This window comes from Bacillus rossius (assembly GCF_032445375.1).
Source record: "Bacillus rossius redtenbacheri isolate Brsri chromosome 9 unlocalized genomic scaffold, Brsri_v3 Brsri_v3_scf9_2, whole genome shotgun sequence".
Classification (NCBI taxonomy): domain Eukaryota; kingdom Metazoa; phylum Arthropoda; class Insecta; order Phasmatodea; family Bacillidae; genus Bacillus; species Bacillus rossius.
In genome coordinates this window covers 32,217,849-32,241,832 of record NW_026962013.1, presented here as the reverse complement: position 1 = coordinate 32,241,832, position 23,984 = coordinate 32,217,849, and the positions used below count along the sequence as shown (strand labels likewise).

At 40.5% G+C, this 23,984-nt stretch overlaps 1 protein-coding gene across 5 annotated transcripts in view; it reads right to left on the bottom strand.

Annotated features, from left to right (window-relative positions):
• LOC134543171 (protein quick-to-court) overlaps positions 1–23,984 on the bottom strand; it is a 119,942-nt gene that overhangs the window by 81,881 nt on the left and 14,077 nt on the right. Inside the window, exon 1 of one of the 5 annotated variants that reach the window (XM_063388050.1) lies at positions 880–986. The exons of the other annotated variants lie outside the window; for them this stretch is intronic. The gene's annotated coding sequence lies outside the window, so the exon portion shown is untranslated. Of the gene's footprint in view, positions 1–879; positions 987–23,984 lie in introns of those variants that run through there. 5 annotated transcript variants of the gene reach the window in all.

Below are 23,984 nucleotides of genomic sequence, written 5' to 3'. Positions count from 1 at the left end.
TACGGAAATACTCCCTCCTCACAAAGCATTTGTAACCAGATTTCGTATCAGAAATATTTACTAACAATACTTCCTCGCTTTTCTATGCTAACAAATTAATACGATACGCAACAAAAATATGATATGCAAGATGTAACAATACTGTATTAATAAAAGTAACGACCTAGAATCCATTTTCTATTTTAACAATTAAATTAACTTACTCAATTCGATACAGAAAAAAACTATATTTATTGCGTTTTCAGTTTTAAAAATAAATGCGTTATTCGAAATCAACATAATTTTGAAATAATAAATGAAATTTATAACGCACTACCACAAATATCAGTATCTTACTATTATCACGTCTATGTCGCTATTTCATACAGTGGCTTTTTTTTTTATACGACCAACACATTAAGTTAAATCGATATTTTCCCATTGCAAGAATCATTCAAAGAAGATAATCCCTTTGTTTAAGATACAATCGCTTAATTATGAAAAACTTATGTTCCAATCTCGTACATTTCTGTAAATGATATAAAAATATTATTACATAAAAACTAATACCCTACACTGTTAGGAATATCCATGACACAACTTTAATACTAAAAACATTAGTGATCTAGCGTTTGTTTACAATAGGTGAGGAACGCGTGTTTATAAACATAAAAATACGTCATATAACGGTTGTTGGAAACACAGGTATTCCATTTCTGCATGCGTAGATGCCGTACGTAACATACCGACGATTTTAAAAGTAGGGATTATTGTTCAGTAGATAACTTACCGGTAACCTATCATGTAGATCTCGTAAATGTCCATGTTTTTCGGTTAAAATGCCATAGGTACTTCTAATGCAAGTAAAAGCGGAAGTAACATAAAGCTGACGACACTTACCCACAACTATAGCTCACTTGGTCCGCAGAGAGATGGTTACGTAGCTCCTACCAGCGCAACACTTTTCTCAAGACTAGCAGCTGTTTCATTACTCTTGCTCAGCTGAGCGGTCGAGTCGGAGCTTGTTACTCGTGCTGCTGTCTAGCGGTCGCGCGAGGAAGTGAAAACAGAATCGCCTTGCCAATACGTACAAAAGCGGCACAACCACCAAAACGTTAACTGATTGTATTTTGTATAATAGTTAATTTAATTATGTCTTCATTGATTATTATTGGTTCTTAGCTACAGTCTGAATTTTGTATTACTTTTCTTTTATATATAATATTATCTAAATAGGTGCTTATTCATGGAAGTGCAGCTGTTTTATTATTTTAATATTGTATGTTTTAATACTGTTTTTGTACCTGTTTATGTGTTTGTATTTTATGTTTATTTGTATTTTTCATGACATATTCTATACCATTATGCATGGTCTATTGAATGAAATAAAAATCAATCAATCAGTCATATGATTTATATTTAAAACAAATCACGTGCAAAGCTATAATTGTCTAGAATGTTCAAATACAATATAACGTAGAGCGCAGACCAAACCGGGTGGCGGATCTGACAGTTCTTGTGTGTCCGCCCTTTTCCGCAGGGCTCAGCTGCATGACTGGGCAAGTCGGGCAGCCGTCCAAGGGTCCCTGAGACTTTTCGGGTCCCTGCGCCGGCGAATTTCCTTGTTATTTCCCCATTTTGTCTGGTCATTAATGGCAGAAGGAACATTAATTTGTTATTAGCGTGTAGTTTAAAGTGCCGGCCAGTACCTATTTCTATTCATGATTTTTGTATGAGAAAAACTTCAAAATATGTATTGCCTGATTTAAGGCCGGGATTACACAGGAATTTGATTGTAAGAACTTATAAAACTAAACCCAGGATAAACTATCAAGAAATAATATCAAAATTTATTAGATAAGTTCAAAATTTATTAGATAAGTTCAAAATTAGCTTTTAAAAAATTCTGTTTGAAAGAGTACACTATATATTTTTTTAATTTTCTGATGAAGATCCGGGGGGGAGCTCTTCACAATATTACTCCCCTGTAGCATAGGTCAATGGCCTCGCAAGGTCTAGGGTCGCCACTGCGCCCTTCCATAGTCGTTTGCAGTTATCTCCGTGATGTCTTCAGATGGCGATGTTCTATATGTGCGGCGAATGAAATGCATCAACAAATATCGCAAAGACAGCCTAGAAGTTGTACCTTTAAAACTAATTGTGTGGTTCTACAATTATTAATGTTAAAACAAACATTAAAACACACACAAAAAAAGTAAAAACCACGTGATTTGAAAACAGCTCAAGTAACCGAGTGGAGTCTGTTTACGAAAAGCATTCAAGGATACGCTTATGGCAGATGAATCGTTCTGTTTCCGGATGGCATTTTTGAACTGTATTTTTTAGAAAAGTTAAAATTGCTGAAACGCGTGTTTTAAGTATAATTTTTAAGTGTGTGTCTTCATTCCTCCGCCATATGACGTTATGATTACATCTGAAATCTCACAATTGCAGTAGCGAGGCAGTGAAACAAGAGACTTACTTGTATAAATGTTAATGATTAAGTATACATGACTTAAACAAATGAGCTACCTTTCGAATCCTACATCCCCTCACTCAATTTGTAACGGTATCACCTAGGCACGACTTGTTGATCTATAACTCAATTATTATCGTTACCATAAACTTCATTTTTCTTACTTAGTTTTTTTAAGACGCTATTCATTTTCTTTCTTTTCCAAAGATTTGGTCCTTCCAGGAAATTGAACTTTGAAAGCTCGCTCTTCTTGTGCAATAAGTTTATCTCGCGAATCATAAAGTGTGTACTTTCAAATGTTAGAAATGTTTAGTCCTGTAACAACTGCACGCTCAAGCTAGCTTCCATTGTACCTTTTACTGTGTTTGTAACAATGTCACATTAACTGGAGTTGATACGATCAACATATGTTCAAGATTTTTAAACCTCGGTCACTTCGATGACGAACTGTTAAAATGAGATATTTTCAGCTTTAAATTTCGTTACCAATAGATTACTTTTATAATGCTGGATAAGAAAAGAAATTTTCGTACATGTGATGAGAAAGAAAAATAATATATTAAGCTACAAACTAAAAGAATTAGTTGCAAATGCGATGGCTTCAAAGATGAAAGTGTACTTTCAGCCGTAGTTCGAAGTCACATCAGCAGCGGTCGTCTTAGGTCCCTTCTACAATAGCACGTAGACGGAGAAGGACCCGTACGGATTAGCTCGGCAATGCTGAGCTCTTACGTTTACGTTGCTACGTGCGTCCAATAAAAGCCGAGTTCTTGGCTGTGGTGGTAGCCACATTTGTTTATCTTCTAAATAAGTTAACTTGTTTTTTGTTTTTAAGTATAAGGCTTTCTAGTGTTCTATTATTTCTTTAGTTTATTTGTATTATATATGTTAATTTTGACCTTGCTATTATCTCAAAGCATAATACATTTGTTCATAATTAAATTAATATTTCGTAACCTTAGAATGCAATCTCGTTTTGAAGATTTTTAAGTCTTTATTGGGCATTTTTTACACCAAGATGGTCGCCATGACGTCATCGCAGACGTAGTTCTAAGGCAGCAGATACCTCCACACAATCCGGACCCTGGACCCTGTCCCAGCTCCTGTTCTTATATACTACTGATATACAAGTATGTATCTGTCACAAATAATTCAGTTCATCTGCCCTCCAACTTTTTTTTTTGTGTTCTAACTCAACGATATTCAAGTAAATATCTATATAAAAATTACTCTGACAGTTTAGTGCTACAAACCTTCCCCCCCCCCCTTAAATGCGGCGCACAAACCCCATCTGCCCCCCCCCCCTATTTTTTTTCCTAGTTCCGCCCTTGATGGAGGTTAGACTGGTGCGTTGGTAATATTACTATTCGTATTTTTTTTAAAGGTTTTCTTTACTTAATTTATCTGTGAGATCTTTCACATGTGTTCACGCACAGTAATCTCTGAGAATGAATTTTAAATTTGGAATCAACATAGTCTTTTTCTCTAAACGATGTCGATTAAATCAAACTGTAGATACTCATTGATGGCCGTAGTATGTTTGGTGCATAATGTAAGAGTCAGAAACATTTGATTTTGTCGCGTAAGATAAAAGAAAAAAGCATGTTGAGAATAACGCGATATTTTGCTATCGCATCGCGTCCGTCTCGCTGTTGCGATTCCAACATAGAGAGTGCAAGAGGACACAACAGCGTAGCTCCGTCGCAGTTTGGCAACAATGGAGAGGTCGATAGCCAGGGTACGGGGAGAGCCCCATCGTCATTTTTGGGAATTGTCGGTGAACACGTGTGATTAGCTGGGATGTGTGTGGAGGGGAAAGGAAGAAAATGACCTGGCCGATGGGCGTGCGATTGAAGCGCTATCCTACGGAGAACGGTTGAACCTTTTCTTCATTCTTGCCCCCGTGTTTCTGTAAACGACCGCACAGACGTGTTAGCATCGGAAATGCATACCAGTGGCCGAGGGCCTAATAAGTCTTTAATTCGCCTCGCTTTCACGCTGAGAAATGCGCTCACAGACAGTTTCCGCAACAGGAAGCGCTCCAGTACGTACCTCCGAGTTCTGCCTAATGAAGGTGACGCCTTCTCGCCGTGCAGACTAATTGCCCGTCGTGGCTACACGCGCCACTGCTCCAGCACTGCTTCCCGCTGCAAAGCACACAGCCATAAGGGACGTCATCGCTGGAGGTGCCGTGTGGGCGGCTCCAGGGCCGGGCAAAACCAGGAAAAACCAGGCAAAACCAGGCAACCTCCCAGGGCTTCGCGCCAGGCTTTTCAATTATTTTTTTTTTTGAAGTGAAAACTTCTTTAGCCGCGTTGAGCGATTTTTGGTAGGGGCAAAACTTAATGGGTTCGCGTCACCGACATGCTAGTGACGTGTTGCGCCAGACTGGCGAATCGCAGCGGCCTGTGTACATATGTATACGCATATATACACTAATACATTGTATATACTCGACTGTATCATGTGCGTGTTGGACTTTTTTGGATGGGTAAAATCTTGTGAATTCGCATCACCGACGTGCTGTAGTAGCAGTGAGTGAAGTTAATTTTACCACGTGAATACATGACCTAGGTCTGACATCACTGGTAAGTCATAGCTAGGTAATGAATTTTTACATACCACTGACATCTGTTGTGACTAAAAATTGATGTAAGGATAAATTACATCATGCTGACATCGTACTGATATAATACCTAAAACCTTTTTTTTACGTACATTTGACGTAGAAATGATGTCATATTACACATTTAAAAACAAAGTTTTAAGATTTTACTTCTGTTGACAGTCCCCATAATTGTTTTTTTTTACACACACAAACACACACACACGTGAAAACATCTATTTGCTCTTTACAGCGGATAGTCGGACCAACTTTCTTGTGTGGCAAAACACCGTCAGATTTGACTCGGTAATAACTACAAGACTAATAATGCGACAACAGTGGTTGAGCCCACATCGGATAGACCATTTCTGAACGTGTTTTGTCGCGCAGTATTTGTTTCGCCTGTGACGTTATCGTACCAATTTTGGTGCATGCGCGTGATTGTTAGGAATTATTGGCAATGCGAACATGAGATAAACTCGTGTACTCGTGACTATCTATTCTGTAACTATTATACAAGTCTGTGTAACCATTTTATTAAAGAGATTGATAATTAAATTTAATGTTAATGCGAAACACTTATTATGTTTTTATCCCGACGTTTTCACGAAAAATCTACGGTGCCTTTCTGTTTTTGTTTTTTTCTTGTTTGCTTGTTTTTTTTTTTTTGTTTTTTTTGTGAAACATAATAGACATTGAAGGAAAAAGGAAGAATTTAATTTTTATTAGCATATAATTTTAAGTAGCATACTGGTCGACAGTAGTTGGAAATGGGGGGTTCAATCACAGGCGGAGGATCGAACAATCCGGCGACCATCTTGGATGACGTCATCTAATCCGTATGCTAATCCATGCTAATCCGTATGCTAATCTATGCTAATCTATGCTAATCCATGCCAACCTATGCTAATCCATGCCAATCTATGCTAATCCATGCCAATCTATGCCAATCCGTATGCCAATCTATGCCAATCCGTATGCCAATCTATGCCAATTCGTATGCCAATCTATGCCAATTCGTATGCCAATCTATGCCAATTCGTATGCCAATTCGTATGCCAATCTATGCTAATCCATATGTTAATCCATGCTAATCCATCCGCCATTTTATATTTCTAGAAATTTCCACCAACTTCGAATCGTGACGTCACCGTTGCACTTTTCGTCACGGCCGCCATCTTGGATTCGAATTTTTTTTTTTTCGAACTTTTGAAATTCGATGTAATCATCAGCCGCCATCTTGTTTCGTCTGCTGGTGGCCGCCATCTTGTTTTCGTCTGCTGGTGGCCGCCATCTTGTTTTCGTCTGCTGGAGGCAGCCATCTTGTGACGTCATATAGTTCTGTTGGTCGCCACCAGATAGCAGCAGGGATTATTTTATTTTAACTAAAATATTTTCAGTGCCGAGGCTGGGATTCGATCCATGGGACGTGAAAACGTCCAGGATGTCGTGGTTACGAGGCGGACACCTTGACCACTAGACCACGAGACCAATTGGGATATGGTGGAATAAATAATCTATATATGCTACGTACTGACGGCAAGTTTATGATAAATGGGGGAGGAGGGTGTTTTTGCCTTCCTTAATGCATACCTAAGGCGCCACATTTGAAATTAAAATTATTATACAGCCGCCATCTTTAATTCCAGCACAGACTACCAGATGGCGCCAAATTCAAAAATTAGTTTCCAGAGACGCCGCCATCTTGTTTCTCAAGTTGGCTGGTAGATGTCGCTAGTATCGCGCGCCAAATTCAAAATTAGTTGCCAGAGGCGCCGCCATCTTGGTTCTCAAGTTGGCTGGTAGATGTCGCTAGTATCGCGCGCCAAATTCAAAATTAGTTGCCAGAGGCGCCGCCATCTTGGTTCTCAAGTTGGCTGGTAGATGGCGCCACCGTCGTCATATTTTAGTTAATATAATCGATACCAGATGACGCCACCGTCGTCATCTTTAGTTCCTAGTGTTGCTACCAGAGTGTGCCACCGTCACCATCTTTAATTCTTAAAGTTACCGCCGGAGCGCGCCACCGTCGCCATCTTTAACTCTTAAATTTACTGCCAGATGGCGCCAAGTGTTATGTAGTCAGTCGAGACAGGTCGGGAACGAGTCGAGACAAGTCTAGACAGTCGAGAAAAGTCGGGGGACAAGACGAGACAAGTCGGTAGCCTGTATTCACCAAGTTCTCCGTTGCCGTCACTGCCACCAGGGTATCTGACAAGTCCTAATTAATATACTCATACACATCCTACCTCTATGACTTCTACAAACAGACTGATTGTCTGCGTATAATTACATTTTACCATTCTCTAAGACATTTATAAGTATCAGTACCTTGGGGGGGATATAGGTTATAAGAATTAAAAAATAATAAGTAATGTGTAGGTAAAATCTTATATATTAAATTAAGAACATAAACTGAAACAGAAACTATACAACCAAAACAGAAACTATACAACAAAAAAGAAACTATACGACAAAAACAGAAACTATTAAAACAAAACAAAAACAGAAACTATACACCAAAAATGGAAACTATACACCAAAAATGGAAACTATACGACGAATGGAAACAGAAACCAAACTACCAAACTATTTACAACAAAAACTATTTACAGAAAAAAAAATTATTCGTCGCCTCCGATATAGCCGTGGGGGACCGTGCGGATGCCGTCTTCACAGATTAAACGTTTGTCATCCTCCCACGTTATGGCTAGCTTATTGCTGTATTCGCTATACAGCACATGCTTTCTCGACCGTATGGCTCTAACACCTGCCCTCCTTGTGCGGTGGTCTTGCAGGGCATCCAGGTAATCACCGAATGTGATGTGGTTTTTGACCACACAACGCTGGATGCCCTTAGCCTTCTTCTCAACCTTGCCACCGCACATGTATGCATAGAGTTTGGCCCGCAGACTGACAAACTCGCTCATTACTTCTCCCCCACATTCATCTTTGAATTTGCCAACAACTTTCTTGTTGATGGGAGAGAAGCATGGGTGGTCAGGAGGGTAGCAGCTGGTGTCGAATTCAGACATGAACTTAGGGTCGGCTCTTAGATCATGGTAGAAGTCCTGTGTTTGAATCTCATACACAAAGCTGTCTGTATCCATATATAACAGATGAATATTTTCCTGATATTTTGGTTTCATAGTATTATAGTGGAAGTCGTACATGAGTGTTTTTGATAGATCAAGTACTGCGAGTCCGGCATAAATCGGCTTGTCGAAAATTATGGTCTCATGGTTCAGGTGGACAAGAGACAAGTTTGGCTCATACATCGTGCGGTCCTTGAAGGACGGACGACACACCAACTTCTTAAATCTCTTCTCAGAGCACACCAACTCCATTTTGAGCCTACGCCTCTTGTTTTCCATCAGTTTACCAAATGTAGAGTTCACAGCGAGCTTGAAGAACTCCTTCTCGAACTCGTTGGATGCTGCTTTGCGCTTGTTGGTGTTCAGCCGAATATAAGGCTCCAACCATGCCGACTGCTCAAACTGAAGAACTTTATGTAATCTTATGATTTTTAGACCATGCGATACTGCTTGCTGTAGGTTTTTGTAGTGAACGATGTAGTGCTCTTTATTTTCCAGCGTTGTCATCAGCTTTGAGTGCTTTGAGCCGGGCGGACACTGATTCACGGGGAGAAACGGAAGGTCTTTGTGACTTTCGTGGAGTTCGAGAGGGTACTCCACATCACACTCGATAATGTAGCCTGTGGGTGAATTTTCCGGAATAGACATGATATCAATTGATGTGTCTGTCCATTGGAAATGACGAATGGGGAGCGGCAGAGACATCGCCCACCCGTACAAGTTGTTTGCATCAATGTACTCCAGGAATGTGGATGGCTTGGAAGCATCGTGTGTTTCTGGTACGTATGCGTTATTGGCTACGCAATGACGTTTAATGCTTTGAATACCAGCCTCCACAAACATATACATGTCGTAATCTGTGAGTAGCTCTAGCTGTACACCTGTGGTTCGAAGCATCGCGTCGAAAGCGAACCCAGGACAAGAAATGTAGTGAGATGGATCTAAACTATATGTTTCCAAGCAAAGACTGCGAAAATTCTCAAATACATCCGCCAAAATCAGAACATCCGTCTTCAGGTACAAGTCAGCATACTCCCCCAAAGTAGCACACTGAAACTTGTCCCAGACATTTTGTGCGTAGCGTAATCCGCCTCGGAAATACCAGTATCAGTCAGAATATTAAAGAACTCATCGATGGATGGAAGACTAGTATCGTCTAGTCGAGAAAAAGAATCAACTAAGTCGTATGGGAATACTCCTTTGCGGGTAACCAACTCCAACTCATCAGGAGCGAAAAACTCAGCAGTACTTATAAACTTGTCTGCAGGCAAGAACTCGGCGAGCGAAGCAAGACCCCGACTCATAAAACGGAAAGTATCAACAAACTGGATACTGAACTTATCGCATAACTTTTTGGAAAAAGTTATCAGCTTCTCTTCTGAATTCGGAATTATGAAAATATCTTTAGTATCATACCCCAACTTCCTGATAATGAAGTTCTGGTCGCATGACAGGTTGTGGAAGAACACAATCAACTTTTTTGGTCTGCGCCTGAGAAGGTTGCAGTCATTGCATGCAGACCCAATAAATTCGCCGGTGAAGTGATTATGGTCACGAACTTTCTTTACAGTTCCTCCGAACTTTCCCCCACAGTAGCAACAACACCTTGCTTGCAGAAAAGCAGTGTTCTGTGCATGTGTGAGCGGAGTCATAGGAACAGATGTAGAAAAGATTTTCTGTACGTCATGTCCAATCTCCACAATGCGGGATATGAATTTATCTTCTGCATCACACCCCCTGTATACTTCAGGCTGTGAAGGAAGTGCAGAAGTGAGGTGTGCTGGAATGACTGTATTATCTGTTTTTACATAAATACAGTAGCTGTACGCTTTATGCTTTTGGTATTGCAGCGTGTATGACTCATCAGGATTCGGGTGACAGGTATGGATTTTCTCTAGAATAGCTTCAAAGTCACAATATACCACGATGGACATCTTATCAGCATGATGGAAGTTTTTGAACTGCAGAACAGGAGGCTGGCCATTTTCATCAAGCTGTGGCATTTCCATCCTAACAGCAGCATGCTGTTTGCAGAGCTCACTGTGTTTTGCCAAACACTGAAGACCAGTGAACCCACTAACCCTTTCCCGATCATCATAATGCTTGAAGCATCTTTTACATGCATGAATAGCGTCGTGATGTGTAGTGATTTGGGACCGAACCAGGGCAGAAAAATTAGTGATGTAGGTGAAATGGGACGAATTGTCATTAACCAAGAGCAGAAGATCGAAATGATGCTCTTTTTCTTCCGGAGAGTTTCGTGCAGGTACAATGTTCTGGTTCTCATCGATACTGTAGATGTTGATGGAGACTCCAGGGTTCTGTTTTTCGAACAGTGGTATTTGCTTGATTGGAGTAGGAAACTCGATGTTGTTGAAGTTGAACTTCCCCTCCAAGTCATGGTAGCGCTGGTTGACACGTTCAGGATTCCATCCTTCCACATACTTGACAAGAATTGACCACTTAAAGCACATGTGGTCTTCGAGGTTTTGCGGATTGATCACTGCGAATTTGTCTTTGATGGAAGTAGGTAATTCGATGTAGGAGCTGGCACGGAGTGAATCGAGCTTGTTTATTCGTAGTTGAAGTCGCTTAACGGCCGACAAAGTCCATCCAGACCCCTTCCCCATGTAGTCTTCTTCCTCCTTGCAGATCTTAGAGATGGACTCGGTAACTGCCTCCTCCACCTCATGAACTGCGTAGAGGGGGACATTCATGGTTTTGAAGGCCCTCTTGTCTTCACTGGCATCTACTGGTTTTTCGTAGTCGCACTCGAGCACGATATTGAATTTGAGAGGTCCGTTCTCTTCAATCTCCTCCACAAGTTGGTTTATTATTTGGTTCTTGACGGAGTCCAGGTACGTACAAATGTCCTTGGCAGAACTTGACGTATTTACAGCTACGTAAGTCTTCAAATTACCCTTGAATCCTACTTCAGCGGTGATGAAGCCATGGGTATTGGCCAAACCCGCGCCTGTCACCACCTTTGTTCGGCTGGTCGATGGTTTATGCAGTACTGCTGGCATGACTGCTGCCATCCTCTGCTTCTTTGTCGGAGGCGGAGCAGGCCCCTTGCACACCTTGATGTGGGCTTTCAAATTATCTGCTCTGGCGAACTCCTTAGCACAGTTGCCGCAGGAATGTGCTATGCTGTTTGGGTTGATGCCACAAGCAGACTTCTCATGTCGTCTAGCAAAATCAGCGCGGGCGAAGACCTTATAGCAGAAACTGCACCGCATGCCTGATGTCGTGGCGACAGCTCCAGCACATGTTGACAGGTGCTGCTGCATCTTGTCGCTGCGTGCGACCATCTTGCCACATAGGTGGCACTGCTGGAAGTCACGCTGCTGGTTCTCGGCACACAGGCGCTCATGTCGGTAGCGGTTGTGGGCCAGCGAAAACACAACAGGACAGAAACGGCATTTCTGCACGGTAGATGCCATCACAGCAATCTGCAGACTGGTCTTGATGTACGGAACAGGCGAAGGAAGCTCGACGTACGGAGAACTATAACAAACGAATAAAGAAAACAATGTAGCTAGATGTTACACGAAAAAGTTGCAAACATAACCTCAAAACTCTAACCCTCAATCTTATTAACCCAAACTGTTAGCAATGTTACTAAATAAAAAATTTGCAAACATAACCTCAAAACTCTAGCCCTCAAGCTTACTATCCTAAACTGTTAGCAATGTAACTAAATAAAAAAGTTGCAAACATAACCTCATAGCTGCTCCTTCATGTACAATCCAAAAAATGGTATAATATTTAAAGTACTGGTAAAAGTTAAAGCTGAAAAAGTATTCAATGTTAACTAAAAATGATTGATTACATAACCTCAAAACTACTCTAATGCACAACCCAAAAATGCTAGAATATTTAAAGTACTGTTAAAAGTTTAAGCTAAACAATTCCTGTTTACCCACACATAAGTGTACAGAGAAAAAACTAGCTATCTTATAACCTACAAAAAAGCTGAGAAACATAAAAATATTAACGAAACATGTAGCATACCTCAAAAAACGATGAAGTGGAGCTGCAGAAGATGATGTAGCGTTGGCGGTAGGAATCGTGGTAGCAGCGAAACTCACACACGAACTAACTTACTCAAACTCTAAGAACACACTGAAGCTCCAACAGCTAATCCCGGCCTTTTATAAGCAGTTCTGCTTTTCAACAACAGATGACACCAGGTGTTGTGTTGAGTCATAATTTATTTAGTTCTTTTATGTGGTATGCAGGATGCTCACTAACGTTCGCAAAACAAGGATGGCTTCGCTAGACATCAAGGAGAAGGAAGTTTGTCTTTCATGTTAATGCTTCTCAGCTGTCTCAAAGCATATTATTTGTCTGAGTAAAGTTATTATTTTTTAAATCCACCTGATAAAAATATTGTATGTTCTGATTTATTGACAGAATTTCACTGATTAAATGTAACTCTGAATAAAAATGACATGACTCAGTAAGTAAAAAATTCTCCATGCAGAGATAGATCTCTAACAAATAATCAGTAGCACTCGGTGAAAACCATCAGATGTCTAGCCAGGAATAATCAGAAACACTTGGAGAAAGCCATCAATATAATATCAAGATTAATCAGAAGCACTCGGAGAAATCCATCAGATGTCTAGTTAGGTATAATCAGAAGCACACGGAGTAAACCGCCATAATATTGTCAAGAATAATCGCAAGCTCACGGAGTAAACGGCCATAGTATTGTCAAGAATAATCAGGAGCACACAGAGAAAACCACCATAATATTAACGATAATAATCGGAAGCACACGGAGAAAACCACCATAATATTGACAAGAATAATCGGAAGCACACGCAGAAAACCACCACAAGTTTTCTTTGATATCATAAAAATACAGAAAAAAATATTTAATAAATAACAAAAAAAATTAATAAAAAATTTTAAATGACAAAATAAAATACAAAAATACATAAAATTCTGGCTTGTACTAGAACTATATCTTTGCTCAACAATGAGCGGCAACTGTGCTAAGGAGTTCGCCAGAGCAGATAATTTGAAAGCCCACATCAAGGTGTGCAAGGGGCCTGCTCCGCCTCCGACAAAGAAGCAGAGGATGGCAGCAGTCATGCCAGCAGTACTGCATAAACCATCGACCAGCCGAACAAAGGTGGTGACAGGCGCGGGTTTGGCCAATACCCATGGCTTCATCACCGCTGAAGTAGGATTCAAGGGTAATTTGAAGACTTACGTAGCTGTAAATATGTCAAGTTCTGCCAAGGACATTTGTACGTACCTGGACTCCGTCAAGAACAAAATAATAAACCAACTTGTGGAGGAGATTGAAGAGAACGGACCTCTCAAATTCAATATCGTGCTCGAGTGCGACTACGAAAAACCAGTAGATGCCAGTGAAGACAAGAGGGCCTTCAAAACCATGAATGTCCCCCTCTACGCAGTTCATGAGGTGGAGGAGGCAGTTACCGAGTCCATCTCTAAGATCTGCAAGGAGGAGGAAGACTACATGGGGAAGGGGTCTGGATGGACTTTGTCGGCCGTTAAGCGACTTCAACTACGAATAAACAAGCTCGATCCACTCCGTGCCAGCTCCTACAACCAACTGCCTACTTCAATCAAAGACAAATATGTAGTGATCAATCCGCAAAATGTTGAAGACCACATGTGCTTTAAGTGGTCGATTCTTGTGAAGTAGTTTGAAGGATGGAATCCTGAACGTGTCAACCAGCGCTACCATGACTTGGAGGGGAAGTTCAACTTCAACAACATCGAGTTTCCTACTGCAATCAAGCAAATACCGCTGTTCGAAAAACAGAACCCTGGAGTCTCCATCAACATCTACAGTATCGATGAGAAGCAGAACATTGTACCTGCACGAGTCTCTCCTGAAGAAAAAGAGCATCATTTCGATCTTCTGATCTTGGTTAATGAAAATTCGTCCCATTTCACCTACATCACTAATTTTTCTTCCCTGGTTCGGTCCCAAATCACTTCACACACTGAGGCTATTCATGTATGTAAAAGATGCTTTAAGCATTATGATGATTGGGAAAGGGTTAGTGGGCTCACTGGTCTTCAGTGTTTGGAAAAACACAGTGAGCTCTGCAAACAGCATGCTGCTGTTAGGATGGAAATGCCACAGCTTGATGAAAATGGCCAGCCTCCTGTTCTGCAGTTCAAAAACTTCCATCATGCTGATAAGATGTCCATCGTGGTATATTGTGACTTTGAAGCTATTCTAGAGAAAATCCATACCTGTCACCCGAATCCTGATGAGTCATACACGCTGCAATACCAAAAGCATAAAGCGTACAGCTACTGTATTTATGTAAAAGCAGATAATACAGTCATTCCAGCACACCTCACTTCTGCACTTCCTTCACAGCCTGAAGTATACAGGGGGTGTGATGCAGAAGATAAATTCATATCCCGCATTGTGGAGATTGGACATGACGTACAGAAAATCTTTTCTACATCTGTTCCTATGACTCCGCTCACACATGCACAGAACACTGCTTTTCTGCAAGCAAGGTGTTGTTGCTACTGTGGGGGAAAGTTCGGAGGAACTGTAAATAAAGTTCGTGACCATAATCACTTCACCGGCGAATTTATTGGGTCTGCATGCAATGACTGCAACCTTCTCAGGCGCAGACCAAAAAAGTTGATTGTGTTCTTCCACAACCTGTCATACGACCAGAACTTCATTATCAGGAAGTTGGGGTATGATACTAAAGATATTTTCATAATTCCGAATTCAGAAGAGAAACTGATAACTTTTTCCAAAAAGTTATGCGATAAGTTCAGTATCCAGTTTGTTGATACTTTCCGTTTTATGAGTCGGGGTCTTGCTTCGCTCGCCGAGTTCTTGCCTGCAGACAAGTTTATAAGTACTGCTGAGTTTTTCGCTCCTGATGAGTTGGAGTTGGTTACCCGCAAAGGAGTATTCCCATACGACTTCGTTGATTCTTTTTCTCGACTAGACGATACTAGTCTTCCATCCATCGATGAGTTCTTTAATATTCTGACTGATACTGGTATTTCCGAGGCGGATTACGCTCACGCACAAAATGTCTGGGACAAGTTTCAATGTGCTACTTTGGGGGAGTATGCTGACTTGTACCTGAAGACGGATGTTCTGATTTTGGCGGATGTATTTGAGAATTTTCGCAGTCTTTGCTTGGAAACATATAGTTTAGATCCATCTCACTACATTTCTTGTCCTGGGTTCGCTTTCGACGCGATGCTTCGAACCACAGGTGTACAGCTAGAGCTACTCACAGATTACGACATGTATATGTTTGTGGAGGCTGGTATTCAAAGCATTAAACGTCATTGCGTAGCCAATAACGCATACGTACCAGAAACACACGATGCTTCCAAGCCATCCACATTCCTGGAGTACATTGATGCAAACAACTTGTACGGGTGGGCGATGTCTCTGCCGCTCCCCATTCGTCATTTCCAATGGACAGACACATCAATTGATATCATGTCTATTCCGGAAAATTCACCCACAGGCTACATTATCGAGTGTGATGTGGAGTACCCTCTCGAACTCCACGAAAGTCACAAAGACCTTCCGTTTCTCCCCGTGAATCAGTGTCCGCCCGGCTCAAAGCACTCAAAGCTGATGACAACGCTGGAAAATAAAGAGCACTACATCGTTCACTACAAAAACCTACAGCAAGCAGTATCGCATGGTCTAAAAATCATAAGATTACATAAAGTTCTTCAGTTTGAGCAGTCGGCATGGTTGGAGCCTTATATTCGGCTGAACACCAACAAGCGCAAAGCAGCATCCAACGAGTTCGAGAAGGAGTTCTTCAAGCTCGCTGTGAACTCTACATTTGGTAAACTGATGGAAAACAAGAGGCGTAGGCTCAAAATGGAGTTGGTGTGCTCTGAGAAGAGATTTAAGAAGTTGGTGTGTCGTCCGTCCTTCAAGGACCGCACGATGTATGAGCCAAACTTGTCTCTTGTCCACCTGAACCATGAGACCATAATTTTCGACAAGCCGATTTATGCCGGACTCGCAGTACTTGATCTATCAAAAACACTCATGTACGACTTCCACTATAATACTATGAAACCAAAATATCAGGAAAATATTCATCTGTTATATATGGATACAGACAGCTTTGTGTATGAGATTCAAACACAGGACTTCTACCATGATCTAAGAGCCGACCCTAAGTTCATGTCTGAATTCGACACCAGCTGCTACCCTCCTGACCACCCATGCTTCTCTCCCATCAACAAGAAAGTTGTTGGCAAATTCAAAGATGAATGTGGGGGAGAAGTAATGAGCGAGTTTGTCAGTCTGCGGGCCAAACTCTATGCATACATGTGCGGTGGCAAGGTTGAGAAGAAGGCTAAGGGCATCCAGCGTTGTGTGGTCAAAAACCACATCACATTCGGTGATTACCTGGATGCCCTGCAAGACCACCGCACAAGGAGGGCAGGTGTTAGAGCCATACGGTCGAGAAAGCATGTGCTGTATAGCGAATACAGCAATAAGCTAGCCATAACGTGGGAGGATGACAAACGTTTAATCTGTGAAGACGGCATCCGCACGGTCCCCCACGGCTATATCGGAGGCGACGAATAATTTTTTTTTCTGTAAATAGTTTTTGTTGTAAATAGTTTGGTAGTTTGGTTTCTGTTTCCATTCGTCGTATAGTTTCCATTTTTGGTGTATAGTTTCCATTTTTGGTGTATAGTTTCTGTTTTTGTTTTGTTTTAATAGTTTCTGTTTTTGTCGTATAGTTTCTTTTTTGTTGTATAGTTTCTGTTTTGGTTGTATAGTTTCTGTTTCAGTTTATGTTCTTAATTTAATATATAAGATTTTACCTACACATTACTTATTATTTTTTAATTCTTATAACCTATATCCCCCCCAAGGTACTGATACTTATAAATGTCTTAGAGAATGGTAAAATGTAATTATACGCAGACAATCAGTCTGTTTGTAGAAGTCATAGAGGTAGGATGTGTATGAGTATATTAATTAGGACTTGTCAGATACCCTGGTGGCAGTGACGGCAACGGAGAACTTGGTGAATACAGGCTACCGACTTGTCTCGTCTTGTCCCCCGACTTTTCTCGACTGTCTAGACTTGTCTCGACTCGTTCCCGACCTGTCTCGACTGACTACATAACACTTGGCGCCATCTGGCAGTAAATTTAAGAGTTAAAGATGGCGACGGTGGCGCGCTCCGGCGGTAACTTTAAGAATTAAAGATGGTGACGGTGGCACACTCTGGTAGCAACACTAGGAACTAAAGATGACGACGGTGGCGTCATCTGGTATCGATTATATTAACTAAAATATGACGACGGTGGCGCCATCTACCAGCCAACTTGAGAACCAAGATGGCGGCGCCTCTGGCAACTAATTTTGAATTTGGCGCGCGATACTAGCGACATCTACCAGCCAACTTGAGAACCAAGATGGCGGCGCCTCTGGCAACTAATTTTGAATTTGGCGCGCGATACTAGCGACATCTACCAGCCAACTTGAGAACCAAGATGGCGGCGTCTCTGGAAACTAATTTTTGAATTTGGTGCCATCTGGTAGTCTGTGCTGGAATTAAAGATGGCGGCTGTATAATAATTTTAATTTCAAATGTGGCGCCTTAGGTATGCATTAAGGAAGGCAAAAACACCCTCCTCCCCCATTTATCATAAACTTGCCGTCAGTACGTAGCATATATAGATTATTTATTCCACCATATCCCAATTGGTCTCGTGGTCTAGTGGTCAAGGTGTCCGCCTCGTAACCACGACATCCTGGACGTTTTCACGTCCCATGGATCGAATCCCAGCCTCGGCACTGAAAATATTTTAGTTAAAATAAAATAATCCCTGCTGCTATCTGGTGGCGACCAACAGAACTATATGACGTCACAAGATGGCTGCCTCCAGCAGACGAAAACAAGATGGCGGCCACCAGCAGACGAAACAAGATGGCGGCTGATGATTACATCGAATTTCAAAAGTTAGAAGAAAAAAATTCGAATCCAAGATGGCGGCCGTGACGAAAAGTGCAACGGTGACGTCACGATTCGAAGTTGGTGGAAATTTCTAGAAATATAAAATGGCGGATGGATTAGCATGGATTAGCATGGATTAACATATGGATTAGCATAGATTGGCATACGAATTGGCATAGATTGGCATTAGAATTGGCATAGATTGGCATACGAATTGGCATAGATTGGCATGGATTAGCATAGATTGGCATGGATTAGCATATATTAGCATAGATTAGCATACGGATTAGCATGGATTAGCATACGGATTAGCATGGATTAGCATACGGATTAGATGACGTCATCCAAGATGGCCGCCGGATCCTCGATCCTCCGCCTGTGCTTGAACCCCCCATTTCCAACTACTGTCGACACTCTTTCGATTTCAATGGAGTGTTAATTATTTCGTACTAAAACAACTTTCGTAAAATGAAGAGATTTCACTGGACATTGTTCTTTAGCATTTAATAACCCACCAATTTATTAGAAAAGAATAAGAATATATAACAATTTCTCAAGCTAAAGCAAAACCATAGTCGGTAATTAAGTTCCAGACTGGTTCTAAAACGTTATCAAATTTTTCCTTTTGGATGAAGTGGGGGGGGGGGGGGGACGCCGCAATTCTCGGGGCCCCGCAAAGGCCGTTTGTAAAGCCTCTCTCCAAAATTTTAGGGCCCCGCAAAAGTAAATGGCCGAGGGCCCGCAGAGCCTAGGAGGGCCGCAGCTCAGGAGATGCCCTCGCATTGATCTGTCGAGGAGGGTAATTTAGGCGTTGCGGAGGAGGAGTTGGTAGGACTGCATTTCGCAATCATCTCCCCTTCTTCCTGTGAAACTCTCAGTAAGCGACCGAAACACGCCATATTGGTTCCGACAGTTTGCAGGTCATAATTTTTTTTTCATGTCATAAAATTGGTACATTTGCCTTCGAAGGGCAGAGATCTCGCATTAATATATTTTTAAATGCCATAAAATATCGAAAAGTGATAGTATTATTAGAGTTGTAGTCATTCCCAAAAAAAAATTAATTCAATATCATACGCCAATGATTTCACGTGGGAAACGATTTTTGTATCAAGTCTTTATTAACTTCGACATTCTACTAATGTATACGTTATGCTTTAACGAACATAGTTTGAAAATTTAAAGTAAAAAATTGTGCAGGCCTAACAATGTCGAAACACTAAGGCGGCTTCTTTTAGTTCCTGTCTCTTCGTCTTTAAGTACCCGTAATAAAACAACTGAATCAGTCGAATAGCAAAGCATGTTAAGTTGAATGCATGCTCTGTATTTGCACAACCTTATTTCCGATACTAACAGCCTCAGCGGTTTCGTATTTCTGACTTACCTACCGAACTTCTAATCGAGAAGTCGATCACATGTTTATGGGTACGTGTAGGAAGATTAGTTTGTAAGCCCCTCCCCCCTCCCTTTAGTCCTAAGGCTATTTCTGGGATGTTAGTTCTACTTGGAAAAGAAAAAACAAAGTTAGTGAATGCTCATGATGTGTCCTTTTGCGCTCTTACGCTGGAATCGGAACAGAGAGACGGACGCCATGCGTAGGCAAAATATAGCGTTATTGTGAACATGCGCGACAAACAAATACATCAAATTTCTCTGGCCATTACATTATGCACCACACATACGACGGCCATCAATGATTACAAGTTGATTTAATCGACATAATTTGGAGAAATAGTGTTATTTGTAATCCTAAATTTAACGTTCATTCTGAGAAATCACAGATAAATTAAGATCTCCGGGTAAATAAAGTCAACAAGAACTTTAAAAATATACGAATAGTAATATTACCAACGCACAAATCTAACCTTCATTCAAGAAAAAAAAAATTCTGACGCGATGGAAATAGAAAATCTTTACAATCGGCAAGAAGGTAGCGCCGGCGAATTTGGTCACACTGACGTCGAACGTGATTGGCTTTGAAATTATTTTGTTCATGTCGCTTCCATTGCGCTGTTGTGATTACGGAATTAAGACAAAAAAAATCAATTGTTTCAAACAAACGCAATATGAATCGTATCATAATAAACTTCCGTAAAGTGGTAAATGGCTGAATACTGCAGCCTACATGAATTCATGACGTAATAGCGAATGTGGCGGTGATTCCGATGTGTCGACAGGCAGCGCGAAATATCCTTTCTTAGAGATGCCCAGTGACCTACGATGAACTTATGTACCAGTGTTACCTATTTAACTTTTTTATCTGTTAATATTAAACAAAATATATGATATTGCGTAAAAATGTTTTGATTCCAGTTGGGTGATAGAAGGGGGGGGGGGGGGAATGGCATCGTGAATCATTTAGAAATTCAAAACTATAAAAATTTGCACAAAAAATGTGAGTGCATCAGCCAATATAATTCGACCAAAGGCTGTATTGTTATTGGAGTATGTTCTTGTCGTTAAGGCGCTGCGCAATACGGAACACGCGTTAAGGCTTGTCCAAGCAGAACTTGATACGCGATCACGGTACAGCCACTCAGTGACAAGGCAGCTCGATCTGAATCACGCAAATCTGTTATCATCTACGCGTGTCTTTCAGTTTACCTGCCGTCCACCGGTGTTGCGTCACCACTTGAAGTTGGCGGTCATGTCATCTCCAGCTGCAGTTGGCTTCTATATGTTCACGCATCCCGCATCAAGCATCAAGATATAAGACGAGAATATCTCGGAGTTGTTCTTTTTTTTTTGTATCTTGTGTTTTTTTTCGTAACTGCTTCTGTATCTGAATGAACTGCGTGAACGTGGCAAGTGCAGAAGGAAACCGCTGAGATAGTTCTGCGGCTGCGCGTCTTGCTGGCGATGACACAAAATAATTATCGGGAAACACCTCGTCCACCCACAGGAAAAAAAATAAATAAATGTTCTGTACTTTTACAAGAGATTCCTTTGGAATCCAGTGGCCAATAAATGGTTTGTAATGCTACAAGAAAGAGATTGTAACTTCATACAACACACGACTAGGTATAGTTATTTCTGCATACATGACATAACGTTTTTCGAGATAATACTAAGGTGTTTTTTAACGAATATTGACGCATAATTTTATATTTAAATAGATGTGACATTTTTGAAACCATGGAAAAGATAAATGAGTTTTCAACAATTTGACCATATTGTTTTATTATGCTTAATCATAGTCGTAGTTAATACTGGAAAGCTATTCAAGGAACGGTTTAGGCCTACAAATAACTTTAACCATCTGAGGTACTGGAACAACACAAAATGAATAAATTCCCGGATAAGAATCCAAACCCAGTAGGCTACAACTGAGAAAACTTTTTTTCTTGTGGTGATACAGTTCTTTTCATGTAAATGAACAAATTTACAAATATCTGTAAGTTTACTTGAATATTCTGCTCCGTTTACACTGTATGTATCAGTATCACGTATTTTACCTTTTATGTGACGGCGAAAGACCGACTCCTGGTGGGATTATGTCTGATAAGATCGTTGTATCATTTTTGATACGCGCCCTTGATACAGAACTTTTTTTTCCACGTAGGTACCGGTCGTGATGCATATACGGCGATCCAAGTCTGGACGCTGCCTCACAAGCAATGCGCTGTGAGCCGTCTGGAACTGACGAACACGCAGTTATTGTATTATTTTAATTTTAAACTTATTTACCTCTTTTTTCTTTCAAGTTTGACAATAATTCACTCAATCAAACAGGGAATGCAGTTGCACACATGTTCGTTAGAAATAGCTGCAGTGCGCGCAGGAATGAGCCGGATAGAGCTGGCAACACGTGCAACAGCCAAGCCTGGTAAGTAATTTTAAATCTCTCTCTACACGTTGAAATAAACTTATTTCAGTAATCAATATCAATTAAGGAATCTGACTACATTTGACAGGTGTTTTTTTTTAAATAATGGTTTGGAATTCATCCAAATTTGTGCTATTTGTAAGACTTTTGAAACTTAATAGAAAAAAAAACTTTCCAAAAACTTAAAACAAAAAAAAATGTTTACTGGCATAAAATATTAAGTTGGCAGACAAGGAAGAATGATTCCATTTTTTAAATTATAATGTCGGTTGTAACTAGTGTTTACCAACTGAAAGAGAATACAACACATGATGCACGGTGCAGTACGGCGGTACGCGCGCGGCGAGTCATCTGGAACTGACGAACACGCAGTTATTGTTTTATTCTAATTTCAAAATTTTTTTCCTCTTTTTTTCCCTTTTTAAACTTCGACAATATTTCACTCATTTAAACAGGAAATGTAGCACTCGCAAAAGCAAGCTTGTGTGTGAATGCAGCAAGTCACTTCAATCTATGTACGTGCGGTTTTTTGACTAACATAAACAATTTTAAAACTTGACAAATATATAAAAAATAACTTAAGAAAACTAACATTAATTTTATATAGTTTAAAATAAAAATGGCATTTAATTTAAATACAAGATAAAGTATAAGAATGTTTCAGAATTTTTTTTTATAAAATGCCAATAATTTATATGTAAAGGAAAAAGTACAAGTACATAAGTTAGAACAGTACATAAAACATTGCTTGAATATCAAATAAATCTCTTCACCAGTTAAACTATCCAGCAAAAGATTGATGTTTGCATAATCCTTTTCTCGCATGTAACATATCTTGTCGCAAAAGGACAAAGTTTATCGGGTGACTTCAACAATTCATTATTGCTCTTTATCTACAGTGACTACTTTGAAAATTGCTGTAGTAATGTAATTTTTTTTGTACATTTACGCTATACATAATTTTCTTGAGCGCAGTAATTTTTTCAAGATCTTTAAACGAATCATACTGAAATTCTTTCCAATATAGTGATATCTGCACCGCTAATATCAAGAATATTTTATAATGGTTTTTATATTCATTTGCACATAATGCTTTTATTTAAGGCAACTTAGTTGTTCATGTGGTTACAATTTTGCGAGTCTTTATGCAAACTATTGTGGATGCGTTATCTTCATTTACGTGAAAAAGTTCTCAGACGTGATTTTCATCACCGTGAAATTCCTACTTTAACCAAATACGTGAAACATCGACACATTATATACATTTTAACGGGCTTGTTAAAGTCTCTGCTTTAAGCTGGTTTGCTAATCGGGGAAGGGAGGTAAGTGGTCTATAAAGTAAGCTTTACCTACGCCTACAGTCGAAAACCACACATACACATCCTGGCCTTTCCCAGGATTCGAACCCAGAACCCCTCGTACCGAAGCTGGTGCTTTTTTATAACCAACTGCGTTCAAGTGGCTGGCACGATGAAAATTTCAATCGTCTATTTCTGACCAATTGCATTGGCCTTGGGGCCCGCAGAATCTAATTGGCTGTGCCACTACAACCCACGGCTACAATTTCCTAATCAACTCCAACGACCCACCAGCTGAGTTTATCCCAGGGTTGCCATCACGGCTAGTTGTAACGTAAACGAGAGGACTGCAGCTGTTTCCGACCACATCCTTAAAGCTCACTTTAGCCTAGAGGATCCTTGGAAAATGCACCTTTAAAGATTTCATTGATCTTTCGAATGGTTACAAGAATCTTTACAGAGTCGCTGAAGCAGTCTTTCGTAAAAGACAATTCGTTCGCATCTTTTCATGCATGATCGTGGTTTTTGAGGGGCTTGTGACGTCACATTTTATAAAAAAAATTGTACCGATAGTTTGTTTCTTAGCCAGCCAACTGCTTGTCTACACTCTTTTATGTCAAATGATTAAGGGGATTAGGCCTCTCCATCTTGCAATTTCAAATATGTTGATACCGCTTGCAATACAGCTCCCGTGATCAATCTTTTGGGACTTGGGTTTGGCG